This window comes from Apis cerana, linkage group LG1 (genome assembly GCF_029169275.1).
Source record: "Apis cerana isolate GH-2021 linkage group LG1, AcerK_1.0, whole genome shotgun sequence".
Classification (NCBI taxonomy): Eukaryota; Metazoa; Arthropoda; class Insecta; order Hymenoptera; family Apidae; genus Apis; species Apis cerana.
Window position 1 is genome coordinate 1,823,264 of NC_083852.1, and position 17,678 is coordinate 1,840,941.

General features: G+C 27.9%; 2 protein-coding genes and 2 long non-coding RNA genes across 9 annotated transcripts in view; 1 reads left to right on the forward strand and 3 right to left on the reverse strand.

The window, feature by feature from the left end:
* The window catches only part of LOC107992741 (glycogen-binding subunit 76A), a 123,807-nt gene that overhangs the window by 103,650 nt on the left and 2,479 nt on the right, over positions 1 to 17,678 (forward strand). Inside the window, exon 2 of the transcript XR_009832412.1 lies at positions 17,413 to 17,605. The gene's annotated coding sequence lies outside the window, so the exon portion shown is untranslated. The remainder of the gene's footprint in view (positions 1 to 17,412; positions 17,606 to 17,678) is intronic.
* LOC107992743 (heparan sulfate 2-O-sulfotransferase pipe) overlaps positions 1 to 17,678 on the reverse strand; it is a 51,338-nt gene that overhangs the window by 22,157 nt on the left and 11,503 nt on the right. The gene's annotated exons all lie outside the window — the stretch shown is intronic.
* On the reverse strand, positions 2,086 to 17,658 carry LOC133667193 (uncharacterized). Of its 2 annotated transcripts, none has more exons than XR_009832448.1 (4): positions 17,647 to 17,658; positions 3,934 to 4,009; positions 3,618 to 3,830; positions 2,086 to 3,536 (listed from the first exon to the last, which is right to left on the reverse strand). It is a non-coding gene; the product is annotated as an uncharacterized LOC133667193 (long non-coding RNA). The 2 variants fall into 2 exon arrangements; XR_009832447.1 differs by lacking the exon at positions 17,647 to 17,658 and adding an exon at positions 4,086 to 5,763.
* LOC133667195 (uncharacterized) lies at positions 8,830 to 13,997 on the reverse strand. 3 transcript variants are annotated; one of them, XR_009832452.1, is made up of 3 exons: positions 13,766 to 13,997; positions 12,928 to 13,607; positions 12,692 to 12,865 (listed from the first exon to the last, which is right to left on the reverse strand). It is a non-coding gene; the product is annotated as an uncharacterized LOC133667195 (long non-coding RNA). The 3 variants fall into 3 exon arrangements; XR_009832451.1 differs by lacking the exons at positions 12,692 to 12,865; positions 13,766 to 13,997 and adding an exon at positions 8,830 to 12,636 and having other exon boundaries at positions 12,928 to 13,759; XR_009832450.1 differs by lacking the exon at positions 13,766 to 13,997 and having other exon boundaries at positions 12,928 to 13,759.

Sequence of the window (17,678 nt, forward strand, 5' to 3'; positions counted from 1 at the left end):
AAATCCTGATCGCGAAAAGGTCGGAAAAAGGATGTCAAGCGGTGAAAAGATAGATATGCGAAGGTAAGAAAAAGAACAGACCAATACGAGCGATTGGATTCGCTCGTACGCTATCTGGAAGACCGACCAGACAGCCTTTTACTCCTGTTTTGGTTCAAGTCGAGGAGATGGAGGAGAGACCCGGTGACCTAGAACTTGGGAAAGCGACTCGAAGAACGCGAATGTTCCTCTCAAGACGATCTTGCGCTCTAATTGCTTGTGACGATTGTGCTTGCTGGCAAAATTACACAAACTTTCATCTCCACCGAATGCTTAGAGATTGCAATACACTATAGAAAACATGGTTTTCCATTGATTTTCCAACTTTTGCGAACTTTCTTCGGCGAAATTATCCAATGGGAATTTGATCGATCGATAGAGATGGAAGAAAATTGATTTGTCATTTGTTTTAATTGAACTGTTGCGATTGTTTAGATATGAAGGTACACTTTAAGGCGAGTTTCGAACTATTACTAATGGTATATTGTGCTTGTTGATGCTATTTGTATTAAATGTAACCGAACTTTATGATTGTTATTATTATTGTTAGTAAGTATATAAAATGAGTTTCGAATCAGTAATAAATGTATTGTGTTTTAAAATGATTAATTATTTTAATATTATTATTGTTATTATTGATCAATATCGATTAGTGCAATTGTTAATAGAGGATATATAGTTTAAGGTGAATTTTGAATCATTAATACACTGTGATTAATACATTGATTAACTGAGTTGTACTATATATAGCTTTTATCAACCTAATTTTAATCTAATTTAACTTAATTTACCCTAATTTAATAATTTAATTTAATTTTTATTTAATCATGGATCTATAATTTTAAATGGATTATAAATTATCATTAACAATAATTAATTATTTTATAATTACTAATCAATATAGCTCATCAATTTTGATTATTATTAATCAGTATCATCTGGTACGATTATATAATAGAGCATTTGTTTTAAGCTGAATTTCCATCACTGAATCTCATCTAAATATTAATCACAATATATATAATCGATATAATTTAACCTTAATAATTTTGAATATTAAGATCAAAAAAAATTATTCTAATTCGAAAAAATTATTAATATATATTAATTATATATATTAATATATAAAATGATATCCAAAAAGAATGTAACATATTTAGCTTATAATTTTTTATTTTGTGATTCATAATAGACAACTATTATGGTTCAATAACCGTGGACCAACAGTTTAAGGCTAGTTCATAAATGATTATTCTTCGTATTTTTCCGATATCGAGAAAACTGTTTGATTTATGTAATGTGCGCGAAAAGGAAGCATCATGGTAAAAAAGAAATTGGAAAAAGTCGTTCGACAACTTTCGAACATTACAAAGATGGAATATGTAGGTCGCGATCGAGAGGCCTACGGAGATTCTCTCGAGAGGCTTGGACGTATTCCGGTGCACGGCTCGAGACACGCGATCGATTGCTGGTAATGTGTGTCAGGAATGCGGAGGGGAACCATGCTTCGATTTGATGGCGAATTTTATATAGTTGTGATGCGTAATATCATATTCCGTTTCGTTGCTCACCGAATGGAATCATTTTGTTCTTTGTTCAATCCATTTCGTTTGGAATTTATTTTATCTATTTTACAAATAAAGAATGCATGAATATAAAGTAGAAACAAAATAATTTAAAAAATTTTTAAACCATAAGTTTCGTTATACATTCTTCATTAATAACAAAATAATTTAAAAAATTTTTAAACCATAAGTTTCGTTATACATTCTTCATTAATATTTATATTTTATTTAATTCCGTCTAATTTCTTATCAAAATTTTGGTCGAATATTAGTTAATAATTATCATAGTATTATTCTATATATAAGAAGAAATATAAAATATAAGATAGAAATATAAAATAATTCTCTTTCGAGCTATAAACTTCATTTCATATTTTTCGTTAGATAACCTGGAAACCAAACATTTCAAAAAGAAAATAATTAATTAATTTCGATGAAATTAATCAATACAATTTCTCTTGCTTCAAATAAAATTCTTCAATTTAATCCCAAATGTACGAATATTATATTTAAACTTTCAAAAAACAAATAATTAACCTCAATGAAGTTTAATAATCATTTCAATTTTTCATTATTAAATATATTACTTATCAATATTTATATTCTTCATTACATCCTTCATTAAAAAAATATCAAAACGTCTACCATATTTAGATTCGCAATTAGAATCATTTAGTTGCGATTCTGCAATTAAGTCACAAAGACTCATTTCTTATATAAATTGTAATGACGACATGAGCAAAAGAATCCACGATATTAGGCAGTAAATTCTCTCTCCAAGGTTCATTAACTGCGCAGACTTTAATCACTGTAATTTACATGTGACGAGAGTCGTAAGGACACGATTAATAGGTTCTAGCTAGTTGTCGTTTTGTTTCCGTGTTTCGCATTCCATCCATCGTCCACGATGCACGACGTATAACTCCTAGGCTAATTGTATCGAACACCATTGTTGTCTCTAACGAAATCCCATAGCATTAATCTGTCTTCCATTTCCGCGACAAGAAATATGTTGGGAAGAAGAAGAACATACTGAAAATGGATAAAATCGATTTTGTTTAAAAAAGAAGATGGAACGGATATATATACTATTCTTCTTAGTACTATATGATAATTTAAAATATTTTAATGAAAGTTTATGTATATGTAGAATATAATAGATAATTTTTTTATTGGAATTTCTATTGATAGAACATTCAATTCTAAAGATTTTATAATTTAAAATGTAGAATTAAAAAATTGAAAATAATTTTATCTCGTTAAAGTATTTCAATAAAAAAATTACTTGTGTATCAAAATTCAATTAATCAATAAAAAATTTGTTAAAAAAAATTAAAAAATAGAAATTAAAAAAGATTGTTGAAAAATAGATTAAACTAATACGTTAAAATAAAGATTAGAAAATTCCAATTATTATCTAAAATACAAATCTAACAATTAATTAAAAATCTTAGCAATTAAAATTAGCAATTATCCATTAATCCAAATAACAATTTTTTCACAATTTTTTTTCTATAATTTCATCTTTAAAAATTCTTGTCTTTCATTCTTGGCAAAAATCAATTAGTTCGACAATTAAGAGACAAAATCTCTTAATTAAGAAATTCATTATATCGTTATTCATTAAATCGCCAAACGATCTTTCCATGTAAAAGATTAATGAACCAGACCGATAAACCAGTGGTCCGAGTATATCGGCAATGCATTTCTTACGAATTCAAGTGAATTATTTTGTGTCTCTATACTGGTTACTAAAACGTTTCACGTGCAACCACGCGATAGCCGCCGCAACATGATAAAATTTCTTTGGGATGGTTGTTCAAACATTTATAAGATTCCATGATAATAGTATGGCTATAAAAGGATACGAAAGGTCTCACCCGACCTAAGTCCTGGGAAAAACTATAAACCAATGTTTACGAGCATCTGGAACTGGGAAAAAGGATGAATTCCAAAAGTTTCATAAAACTGTTCGAATAACACCTCGAAAATGATTATTCCATAGAGACTTACTTTTACTGTAGTCCTTGTTTTATTATTTGATGAAGTTATATTTTATGTGATCCTTCGTGATTAGAATATGTGTCGTATAATTGTTGTTTTATATTATTGTCGTTATATAAAATATCACAATTGAACTTCGATAACGAGATTCGATAATTTATAACTTGAGAAGAGATATAAAATAAGATTTTAATTAAGGAGATTTCAATTTCTCGAAATTATCTAGTTAGAGAGATTTGATTAATAAAAATTCGAATCACATCTTGTGAATCATAGATTCTCCAATTATAAACACTAAGAATAAAATAAATATATAAATACGTACGTATAACCTCAAAATTATAAGTATTTTTAATTCCAATTTTTCCACTGCATACGATTTTTTTTTAAAGAAGAACCACCTAAAATAAGATAAAAGAAAGAATAAAAATATAATACAAAATATAATTATTAAAATATAAAGTAAAATAAACTAACAATCACTTATTATTTATCTTATGAATCAAATTCTCAAACTATAGATCATTCCAACATATAATAAAATAAATATATAATACATATGTATATATTTTATTGTATATATATATATATTTTTTAAATCTAAAAGACCAAAAATAGAATTCTTTCCACTACTGCAAACCAATTTCGATTTCTTTTTTCATCTAAAATCGCTTCTTCGTAAAAGGGTTAACACTCGCGCAATGCGCAAGACGATTGGAAGCAGATTGGTCGGTAATTTCGTCAAAACGGAGCATGCGTTAAATCTATTACGATTCTTCCCATATATACGTGGCCACGACAAAGGTCTGGAAAAACGCGAGCTCGTGATAGCCTAAAGGGCAGATCGTGGCCAGCAAGATGCACGTTTTCTCACCGCAAAATACAGGAAGAAGAACTCGAACTGGAAACGAGGAATGGTCAGTACTTGATTCGCTTTCCATTCCTGCCCATTTGAACATATCGTGAAACGAGGCCGATCGGCCATTAATTTCTATACCTCTCGCCTCGAGTAACCGCTCAGAGCTTCGTATCGTTTTCATCTTCGCGCTCCCGTCTAGGGATGAATGCAATCCCTTCTTTTTTGATTTATCGGGTTTTGCAACCGTTTCTGCAATCTTTCGATTGCTCGAGGAGGGAAAAAATAAGCAAAGGTGAGAATTTGGTGAATTCTTACTCGATTGCTGGATTGGAGAAATTATAGATGTACTGTGAATTCGAAAAAATAAAATTTTATTGATGAATTTATTAATATTTTGTAGCAGATGATTGATGACTAATCTTAAAGGAAATTGTGAATAATTGTAAACGATTATATATTATATTGCTGGAGAAATTCTGAATCGATTCAAGATTCAAAAAAAATAAATTTTATCGACGAATTGGGATTTTGTGAAGAATTGGTGTGTAGAAATTTATTCGAGAGAATTGAAATTTTTAAACGTAAATAAGAAATGAAATGAGGAATATAAATTCGGTATGTTGATTTGATAGATTTTTTAAAGAGTTTTCAAAGTTTGATGAGTATATATTACATTTGAATAGTACGAATAATTATATAAAAATCTAAAACAAAGAATTTCAATAAATAAAATCACGGTGCAACGAGTTAGAAAAGTACAAATTTCGTATAAGAACGCTTTTGATGAAAGATGAGATCATTATTAACACAATTCCCAATACTTTTTATAATTGGCCGATAAACATTTCATTTGTTCTATGCTCACGTGTACAATATTAATCACAGATCAATTTCTTCGATCGTTCGAGAAAATGAGCCACTTCCTCAATTACGAATAATATTCTGATTTCCATAATAACTATCGCATCTGCACCAATTTTGTATCCGTTGGATATATCGAGATACGATCCGACCCGTGTTAATACCGATTATCAGATCTTTCTCCAGGCGAAGAATGGAAACTCTATCCTCGATGCAATCTGTTTCTGATTCGATATGCTTTTCCTAGGTCGGGAATGAGGATGCCCTGAAGACAGATGTTCAACGATGGACGAACAAATGTAAAAATATTTTCCCTTAAAATTTGATCTTTGGACTCGTGATCGGAAATTTAAAATTGTATATTCGCATTTAAAATTTTTTTACATTGATACGATTTTTATGCATCTATTAAATATATTTTGCATATTTTTCACAAGATGAATGAATATACCAAGCGATTCATAAATTATGACCAAAGAAAAATATGAAAATATAGAATTTTTTTGTTAAGTTCAAATCAAGTTTGATAATTTTTCAAATATAAGGGAAAATTATTGATTTCTGATAATATACGAAATTATAATAATTGTATTAGTCCATACCTAGTTATCTTTTCCATCTTTTAGTATTTTCAAATAAAAATAAAATATACTGAAAATCTAAAGAACAAACTATGATTAGAATGAAAATAGTCCCCTTATTATTAAATATGGCTTAATTTTCCTCTTGCGAATTTCCATAAAAGGATAATACGTGATGATACATTATCCTCATGGGTATTACTGAATTAGATAAAGGTACGTCATGTGATCAGGCTTCCACCAATGCTGAGCGTTCCATTGTGTCACGTGATGTACCTAATGTAGCAACAGCAGTGGGAATAATATGACGTCACTGTCATATTAAGCAAAATATCAACATATTTCCGTCAAAGTATCATATCATTAGTTCTTCATTTTACATTGCACGTATATAAGACAATATAAAAATTTATCGTTTTAGATAAAGAGATGTATATGATGTGTTTTTGTTTAATCAGTATAAATAATATCATATGGAAATTCACCAAAAAAAATGGAAGAGTCTATTTCGTCTCGATATAATGAAAGAATCCATTAACAAGTAACATTACTGATTATACCTTCAATCTTTTATTATTATATTATTAAATATAGCATAATTTTCTTCTTTTATCACGTTCTTTAATTTTCTCTACATTAATTTTCTAAAAATGAAAAATCTCCTTTCTCTTTCACTGCATAATCTCTTTCCATTTCTTTTTTTAGTGTTAATAATTAACCAATACAAACTCACATAACCAAGCTAACAACACTATTCTCCTTTTTTTTCTTAAACATCGTCGGAGGAAGCCATTACACAAGAAGCTATTAACACATAGCAAGAAGCAAATTGAGGTTTCGTTTTCAATAGAAGAACGATCGAAGAGGCGAACCGTTCCGTCGGAATTATCAGGCTTTGATCGTATCGTCCCGGCTGCTTCCTGATTCCACATCATCCTCGAGTGGCTCGCTTCCTCGTTTCTCCATGCCGCGTGAGCGGATCATCTCGTCGTTCTAATTAATCGGCACGCTCTCGCGTTGGAATGATATCGGTTAACGACACACCGCGTAACGAACCATTCAACCATTCGAAAGGAACGTGAACTCTGAGTGCTTGTAAAACAAACACTGGTAATGACCATCATTGAGCGATCGGTTGATGATCCAGGAGAGATCGTGAGAAGTGTGTTCGAACAGTTGGTATACAGTGTAATTAATTAAAAGAAGGTTTGTAAGTTTTTAGAATGGCACGGTAATTATTATTAATTGAGCGAGCTCATCGAAAAGCTAATTTTTCTTCTTGGTATATAGTGTAATTAGAAAGAAGGTTTTACGGTAGAACTTGGTGATTATTACCAAAATTAGTTGAACGACTTTGTTGAAAAGTTAATTTTTCTTAGTTTTTTTTTCTTCTTGATACTGTAATTAGAAAGAAGATTTCTAAGTTCTTAAGATATTATAATAGATTTATTATTAAAATTATTAAATTATTTGTCGAGTAACCAATTTTTCTTCTTAATTTTCTTTTTAGTTGGTATATAGTGTAATTAGATAGAAGATTTGTAAATTTTTAGGACAGATAGTACAGTGGAAATTAATTACAGTGGAATTTGGTGATCATTATTAAAATTAGTTAGTATTATTATAAGTTTGACTAAACTTGGCGAAAAGTTAATTTTTCTTCTTAATTTTCTTCTTAATATATACTGTAATTAGAAAGAAAATTTGTAAAGTAAAATATTATAGTGAAATTATTAAAATTATTAAATTAATTTAATAATTTTCTTGATTAATTTTCTGTTTAATTTTCTTAGTATGTAGTATAATTAGAAAAAAGATTTGTTTTTAAGCTAGATAAAATGGAACTTGATAATTATTATTAAAATTAAAATCGAATGAATTCGTCGAAAAATTGATTTATCGATTAAAAATCGATAAATTTGCTTATCGAATTAAGCAAAAGAAGAATTTAGCCAGTGTAAATGCAGTTCTTTCAATATGTATTTTTATCATGAACGAGTTTCGATAAAATGTTTTGTTAAGAATTATTTTAATATTCTTAAGTTACGAAATTAACAAGAAGAAAGGACTTTCAAACTTTTGAATCGTAATGTGTTCTACGAGAAAATTCATTATGGATGGAAGTTTGCCATTTGATCGATAGAAAGAGTTTTTTTTTTTTAAAATAATAAAGATAAAAATCACGACTTTCTGATAGACTTTTGTAATAGCGTTATATCCTATTATGCTAACGATAATTACGAACTTACGATATTTATCGTTATATCATATCCATTAATTAATAAAATATACAATAAAATTAATGTAACTGCGATTTTCAATTTTCTTTGCAATTTTCGAACGATCTTATACCGGTTTTGTTTATCATCTCCTATAATTTGAAACTAAATAATTAAAAATGGCGGATTCAGAAACGAAGAAAGATAAAGTTAGAAACAAATAGAAACTTCTTGCAATTTTTATAATTATCATGAGTTAAAAAGTGGGTCAAACCTATTTATACACACAAATTATACATTTATCATATCAAGATTTCATTTCGTTCCTTTGCAATTAAAATGTGGAAAGTTACTCTTTAAATGTTAATATCCAACATTCCTCATAAAGAAAATCGTTATTAAAGAAGATTATATTACATGTATTGAGATTTAATTAATATCGTTATATTATTATAAGATGAAATTGGACTGCGCAGCGTACAAATAATCGCAGTAATTACACGAGCTAATTAATTTCTCGGAAAAGTGAAATATCGTTTAGTTTAGCTACTGTTTCGTTACTGTTCTCTCATAGAAGACACAACTGTTTAACTTCCTTTATGTAAGAATAATTATAAACGCAAGACAACAATATTGTGTCAAGAAAGATTTTTCGACACTCTTCTTTAAAAGCATGCAATTTCGTTCTACAATTGGATGTCAAATTAAATTCGATGTTTATTAGTTCTTCGTTTTACATGCATAGAACAAAGTAGAAATTTATCATTAAACTTATGTGACAATCTCGTTAACGTCTCATTATTGAGACTTCGTACTGTGAACAAAAGATATTAAAAAGTGTTGAAAAAGTAACTAGTTAAAAATTTCGAATAAAATTACTTTAAATAATTACTTATTAAAATGCTTGAATAATATTTATTCGTATCTATTATGATCCGCTTTTCGTATAACCACAACCGTTTGGTACTACAGTTATTTGCAATTATTATATTTTGAACATAAATTATTAAAATAATTTAGCGAAGTAATTTCAACCTATCACTAACGAAGTGAATGGAATAAATGGAGAATAAGTAGAATATTATGATCAGACGTATTAATACGTTTCCATTTTCATTATTCTGTTATTTATTTTTTTTTATTATATATCCTTGTTTACGCAATGAAGGAAACAAGTGTTACATCAATCGATGATTGGTTGAAATTCATTTTGATTATTCGATGAAAAGTGGACAAAAGATTTAAGCTTTGTTTACATTAAAAAATATTCAGTCGATTAATTAAATTGAATTTTACAATTTTATCTAATTGAAATATAATATACAGGAAAAATTTTTATCAAATTTATCAACAAGGTTATACATATTTTTATTATGAACAATTATTTATAGCAAAGATTCAAATTTTTATGATTCATGTATCATGTATATATCTAATACAAATCACATATAAAAATTTATCATGATTATAATCATTGGATTGATAAAAAATTAGTTTTTACATATTTTTATCATATTATTTATACTGAAAATTCGATCGTAATTATGGATTAAATCAAAAAATACTCAAAATAAATATAACTTTTTTACATATTTTTATCAATACTATTATTTTCAAATTCGAATATTTTCTCCAATCTCATATGCATTAAATATAACTCATAAAAACTGTTATTATAACTATGAAAACCAGATCAAAATTTAATATAATAACAAATACAAATATATTTTACATATTTTTATCTTTATTATTATTCACATTATTATTCACAATATTATTCACCAGAAAAAAGATTCGAATACTTTTTCGATCGATAACAGACCGAACAAAACGGTAGTGGCCATGAAAACTCGCCTTACGATCGTATAAGCCACGTACAAACTATCGACGATAATAACGCACAATGGAAAGTAAGTAGTTGGAATTGCAAAGCAATAGGAGCACGATCATTTCCGTTGTGTCGTTTGTCAGATCGTGAACCGTCCATCCGCGATCTTGATTCGTAGCGAGGATATGGCCGAACCACGTGGACACTTTTAGAATTGCAAAACCGCGATTGTCCGCTTCCATGAGGCCATGATATACTCGAGCCTCTTTTATAAAAACGGAACAATGAGATTCCCAACGGATAGTACTAGTTCTTTGTCCCTTCGTTTCCTCGACTCTTAAATCGTCGTTCTGCCTATTTTTATCGCTAATATTTTTCTCGATACGAGAGAAAAAGAGACAGAGAGAGAGAAAGTGAAACCAATTTACTCAATATCGATGTTTTTAGTTCATAATACAATTTTTATTTTTATATGTATGCATATATTTTTTTTTAATCTGAATATATGTTTTGATTTATACGTTTTATGTCTAAAATGAAGACAAAACAATAGATATATTTTGCATGTATTAAAAATGTGTTTTTCAATCTAACCTAATCTAACATAACCTAGTTTTTTTGATTGGCGATATACCATGATTTTTAGGATGAATGTTATTTGTTTAAAAATATGTGAAAGTATTAAAAAAAGATTTTTGATCTTTGATAAAATTTTAAATAACAGAAGTTGTTAAAAAATATATTTGATGTGATGTAAACAATGTGATTATAAACAACAAGAAAAAAAAGTGATTTGCAAAAATATTCAGACTGTGATTGTTGAATCCAAAATAAAATATTATTTTTAAAATATCTTTAATTAATCATTTTTAACAGAACAAATTTAAGTTAATTTTTCACTAATGATAAATTTTCTAATTAAAATTACTCAATTATGCATAATTTTCGCATTAATTTAAAGAATCATTATCATAAACCAAAGAATCAAGAATTATCATAAACCATGACTAATTATTGCATTAATATTTAAAAGAAGAAAATATGAATTTAAAAATACATTCTTAACAATAAGTTACAGCTATTATAATTTGATCAGAAAAGAAGCGAATAGAAATTAGAAGTAAATAGGGAAAACTTTTTTTTTCTGGATATCGAAGTATAATTCGTCACGTTTGGTTTTAATCGTCAAAAATTACGACTCTCTAAACTTTCATCCTATTTCATATTTAACCTTGGAGATAGTGAATTGTGACATACTTAATAACAAATTTCTTAATTCGATAGAAAGTAAAACCGCTAATTCGTTATAGAATAGAAAATCGAATAAAATCTTTGAATTTTTTTTTTTTGGATAACAATGAAGATCGAGAATTTTTTTCTTTTCAAAAATGAATTTCAATGACATAGTTTATAATAATTGTTCGTTTCTCAGACAATCAATCGGACGAAAAAACTTTCTTAATTATGTTCAAAAATGGATTATTAAATATCTATAATTCATAATTATAAATATTTCTATATAGTTTAAAAATGAAAAGAAAATGAATTTTTCTTTGAATTTATAATACGTGATGAAAAAAAATGATATTAATAGTAATTAAACTGAGAATGCCATAATTAAGATATATTTACGAGGTTTCGTTGCGAAGGGACACACCATAAAACATCCTTTAGATACCAAACTTGACTACAAGGAAGTCACGTCGTGTATTGGAGACATCTCAAGAATTATGTTCGCTTACAAAATAATAGCCAAGAGAAACGTGAATTTTTCACGTTTGTAATAATCGTAGAAAATATAAAAATTTTCTTAAATCTCAAAATTTTCGAAATTTAAAGTTTTAGTTTTTCTTTTCTTTCAAGTAATGTCGGTTCTATAAAAGAGCAAAAATCTTAATAAAATCTGAAATTCTCCAAAAATATAAATTCCTCCGAATTTCAGAGTTCTAAAATTTTCCAAAAATATAATAAATTACTCTTTCTCTGAATTTCAAGAGAATTGTAAATTTCTAAAATTCTTCAAAAATATAAATTACTCTTTGTTTGAATTTCAAGAGAATTTCCAAATGTCTATAATTCTCTAAAATTAATAATTAATTCACATTTCTAAATCGCAAAAATAATAACAAAAATTTCGATATTTTTTCCAATTTCTGAGCGTTCAGTTTCTCTAATTTCTTTCATAGATTCTTAAAAAAATACGAAGATTCGAAAAGAAGAGTGAGAAAAAGAAAGAAACGATGATAGGTGTAAAGGGAGCGTTTTCCGTTTCCGCATTCGAATGGTATCCACGATCGGGAACAGAAGGCCATAGCTCATTCTCGATCTTGATCCTGGCCGTGAAAAGGGCAATGCGAACGAAGGAGCGCACCAAGCGGACGTATTACCACTTGTGGACTCGGTGATTGGTATCGTGAGCGAAAGGTGCGAACGTAACTTCACGGACAAGTGAAAATTGCCTCGTTAATCTCATTCGATTTATCTCATAAGAATTTCGAGTTTATTTCTTTCTTTGTTATTTCAATGTTGATGGATTTCGTTTCACTTTCGTTGTCTCTGCTCGTCGATTTAGACGAAACTATTCAACTAAACTATTTTAACGAGGATTCGAATTTCCAAGCGAGAAGAAAATATACGAATAATTCCTTTAATTCGATGACTATCTTTCATATGGATTTTACTGCAAATGAATTTAAAAGAGATTAGTTAGGAGAAGATTGTTCTTTTACGAATAATTTTGTTTTAAGCAACGATATATTTTTATAAACAAATTTGAAATGCATAATATACATATTGAATACAATAAATATACAATAGAGTCTATGAAGAGATTTTTCATAATCTTAGAAATCGACTTTCCAGAATTATTTTTAGAAATCTTCCTCCACTTATAAATCACTTGTAAATCACTTAAAAAAATATATACATATATTAATATGATGTTTCTTTCTATAGACACAAAGATATTTACCATTTTCTATTCTTTTGTTAAAAATATATAAGTTTCAATCTTCTCCTTTTGGTTTGTCCTTCTTTCGCACAACTTCAACTTTGTTTTAATCTGACGATGAAGACAAAAGCGTACTAAAAATTATCGTCAAGGATTATCTCGGCACATAATTATTGTGAAAGCTTAATCAACTCGATCATATGCAATTAAAACGATTCTCCTTTCCGCTTGCAATCTTAATTGGAACTAAGGAAGATTCATTCGCTATTTCTTTCGTCCATTACCTCATAAATAATCCATTCTTTTTAAAAAATTTTCGAATATTAATCGTGCCATTTAATTTACAGCTTTTGTGCACTATATATCAATAAGAATTCAACGATTATTCATCCAATAATCTGGAATTTCTATTCTAATTTCTTTTTTATTCCAATATTCTACCAAAAATTATCTTATCCTGTGTATAAAATAAATATTTTTTGCGTTGAATTGCAAAAAAATGACGTTTACGATTTTTATATTTTATAAGTCGCAGAATTTATAAAATTATAAAATCAAGAACCATTTACCTACACTTTCATATCAACATCACATCAACATTCTTTTGATGGCCAATATTTTTTTGCATTTTACTTGATTTTCAATAATATCCTTCAATAAAGTATAATTTTCTTCAGCATTTGTTCTATCTTCTTTTATGGCTTGTAAAAATAAAAAAAAATACTTTTATTCAAGATGTTACAATATTATAGCTTTCATAAATTATAAATTGTAAAGACGAGAAATTAATTAACCAATCGATCTTTACATAGAATTAACAAACTATTTCGACGATAAATCCTTACTGCTCTATACCTACAATTTCATTTCAATCCCAGCGTATACAATCAAATCAAGGCTTATCCTATCTTCTTCTATGCCTTATAAAATCGTATTTTTACTCGAGAGTTTTATAGTATTGTTTATAGCTTTTATAATATATTACAAATCGTAATAGTTGATCATAAACAGCTATTCACTTATACATCAAACCAACAATCTTTTCGACGACCAATCTTTTTTGTTTCCATGTTCATTATTTCCTTTCAATCTGATCATCTCATGGATACAAGATTCGAGGCTCATCCTGTCTCTTCTTATGGCCTTAAAACAAAAAAAAACAAAGAAAAATAAAATAAATAAAAAGAAAGAAAAAAATTCTAATCTCCACTTTCATTCGAGACACGCAGGAACGGGCCATTAATCCATTTCTCCATTAATCCATCGTGAAGAAATATTTTATTCCGTCTATTTTCCATTCCATCCCTGAACGTCTTCCTTTCACTTCTCTCGACCATCTGTGCAATGGATTATTTCGCAGATCTTCCATTTTCTACCAGGCAGAAGCCGACCGTGATATCCTTTTCTTCCTATTTTAAAAATTTCCTTTTCCCCCTTTTTTATTTTATTCTCTTCCTTTTACGATTGCTCCAACTTTATTACGAATCGAGTGGGATAAAGTTGAAATTCACTTTCTGGATGATGGACAATGAGAATTGAATTTCGTTGATCTTTTGTGATCTTGATTTCTCTTCTTATTTTCACGATTTTGCGATTTAATTTTATTAAACAGATTTTCGAGATGCTGCAAATTATTTGAAAAATTATTATATTCGTTTTTGTACAATTGTTTAATTTTTCTTTTTTAATATATTATAATATTTGTGAAATTTATAATTTTGCGTCGTAAATAAACTTGAGAATTTTTTAATAACAGAAACTGAACGATTGATCGAATCAAAAACAAAGGATGTTTAGCAAGGCTATTTAAAGAAAATGTTATAAAATCTTTCCTAAGAGTAATCCATCTTTCATAAGAGTAATCGTTTCACAACTTCTAACGAGATTCTTCACGTGATTCAACATCCTTTTGGAAAAATGATAATTTTTTAAAAACAATTAAAATTTTTATAATTTTCGATCAAAATATTTGTCACAATTTGTTAAAATCAAGCTCTATCTTCTTATTTGATATTATTATTTCTTCAAGAATAGAATTTTATCACTAAAAAAAAATTAATTAAGATTAAAAATAAAATAATTCAAAAAATTTTTAGAAAATATCGTTCGTAGTCACGATATATTATAAATGTTTTATATATTATATATCATTATATCCTTGTTAACATTTTAATATAATATAGATATCTTCCTGTTATAACGTTGTAATATTAAGTCATAAGCTTATATATAACCTCAAAATGAAAACTCGTCCCACATCACGATCTTAAAAGCATATTTAATAAATTCATGCTATAATAATTCGTAGTTCGTGTTCAATATATCTTATTATACATCATCGATCTTTATCTCCCGCTAAACATAACCTAGACTTTTCGTTTCCCTCCATTCAGATTATTAATATTAGTAATATTGATTGAATTTTATTTGCAAAATTGAATTATGAATTGAATTATCAATAATTCTTAAAAATTTATGAAATAGGTATTACAAAATTTATTCAGGGAAATTCAAATTTAAATATTGATTATAATACTCATATATTCAAAAGATAATATTTTTTTTGATATATTCACAAAAATATAAATTTAAGTAAATATTCGTAATAATTATTATTTATCTTCCAACTGATTCATTTCACTTTTTGCATTGCAATAAATATTTTTCGTTACGAATTCTTTTTTAAATGTTTTTCTTTCTTCTAGATATATACTTATCGATCATTCGCGATTCATTTTTTGAAATTGTTTTAATGAGAATGGCGCATAAAAAAGACGCGGTAAAAAAGAATTCTCTTCTCATTGACAATAAGTAGAACGCTGAAAATGAGGTCAAGAGGTATGAACTCTGAGTGAAGCTATGCATCCATTCCCTCCAGCAACAATATAATATACGATAAAAAGCTACATTTACATGAAAGTTAAACTGAATGTTTCACATTTGTGTGAAATCTGCTTTTTCATTTCAATGATATATTTCGTTCATTTTTACTACTTAAATTTATATTACATGTATCCACACATATACATACTATGTAATAAGCTATGTTAATGTTAAATATATTATAATCATTTTGTAATTGTAAATAAATCTTTGTAAAATTTTTATAATTATGACAAAATTTTTTCAAAAATTATATTTTTATTGAATTTATTATTCTTTTAAATTAACTCATTCTTTAATGTATGAAAGTATCCATTGTATTAAAAAAACAATTATAATAAACAAGTATAATGTAGAGCACTAATCTTTGTCATATCATGATGAAATAAATATTAATTGCACTCACTATATCTTGAGAAATAAGGTACGAGCGATTAACCTTCGATGATTTGTGTTCAACAGAAGATTGATCGTTAACCAGTTAAAAAACGTACAAACCGATTTCTAAAGCGATATACGATTCTTCGAACATCTATCAATTCTCATCGCTACAAGTTCAATGACCTACAACTCGAGCATGCAATAGAATATGCTACTGATTGGAAGCACGAGGGACGAAAAGTAATCCATCAACATCTTTCTGCTCTCCACTTTCGATTTCCAATACATATCTCGTGAATTACACACGCTTTCGTATGTCGCGTGTGTGCATACTTATATAGAATATCACTAATAATTATACAAATTGTGCAGTCAATGTTATGTATCTCGAGAGAAGATCGTTGAATATTTTTCGTTCCATGGCAGACACTCAATTATGAATATTTATAACCCGGAGCTATTTCGAAAACTTTGTTCCACAACTTTTTCTTTTCCTATCGTGACATTAAAATAAATCTCTTTAAACAAAGATATTCCTTTACACGAATTTATGAGATAAAAACTGAAAAATATGAATTTTGCGCAAGATATTCGATGTTAAGAAAAATGATATAATGTTTTATAATTTTTGCAACTCTCTTTTGTTTTATTATTCAAATAATTTCTTCTTTCTATATAAGCTGAAATCTTTTTGCACTAAAATTTTTTTGTAAAATATTCAATTTTTATTTAAAGAGTTTTATATATACATATATATATATGTCACATGCATGAATATTAAGAGGTTAACACGGTCTTACTGCCGAACAATAACTAGCAATTAAGGACGTGCGAGCAAACTAATATATTGAGTACATTCGATCGTTCGGGTCGTGTCGGAAAAAGTCGGGTGAATTCGGGTGAGAACTCGTAATATATGATTTAATACAAACATTCGGAAAATTTGATATGATTTCTCGTAATTATTATTTTATAAAGAAAGTGAGTAAATTAAAAAAAACGATACTAGAAAAAAACGATAAAAGTATTTATTTAAAAATAAATTTTTCCTACTATTTCATGATAAAATAAGATAAAATTACAATTATTCGGAAATTCACAGAAATAAAAATTATTCATAAGAAATTTCGAAAGAAAATTTTTTAGCTTTGTTTCTTTATCAAATATTTCAATATAGCGAATTAAGAAAAATATCCTGTGAAGCTTAACTAACCTTATCGAAGATTTTATATCTGTTTCTAGAATCAGGAAGAAGACAAACGATTAATCGATCTTGATCGCTGAACGGAGGCTACAAATTGGGAACGGTAGCGGCATTAAGAAGGGAATCAGAACGACTCGACGAGGAGAGAAGGATCCAGTATGGCTAATTAGCGTGTTACGGGCAAACGAGGGCCCCGATACCGTTACGTATCTCGCAATGCAATGCAAAATGGTAAGAGAGCTGAAACGATAATGATCTAACGATATACGCACATGTGAAACAAACCACTCTTCCGACGTCGACC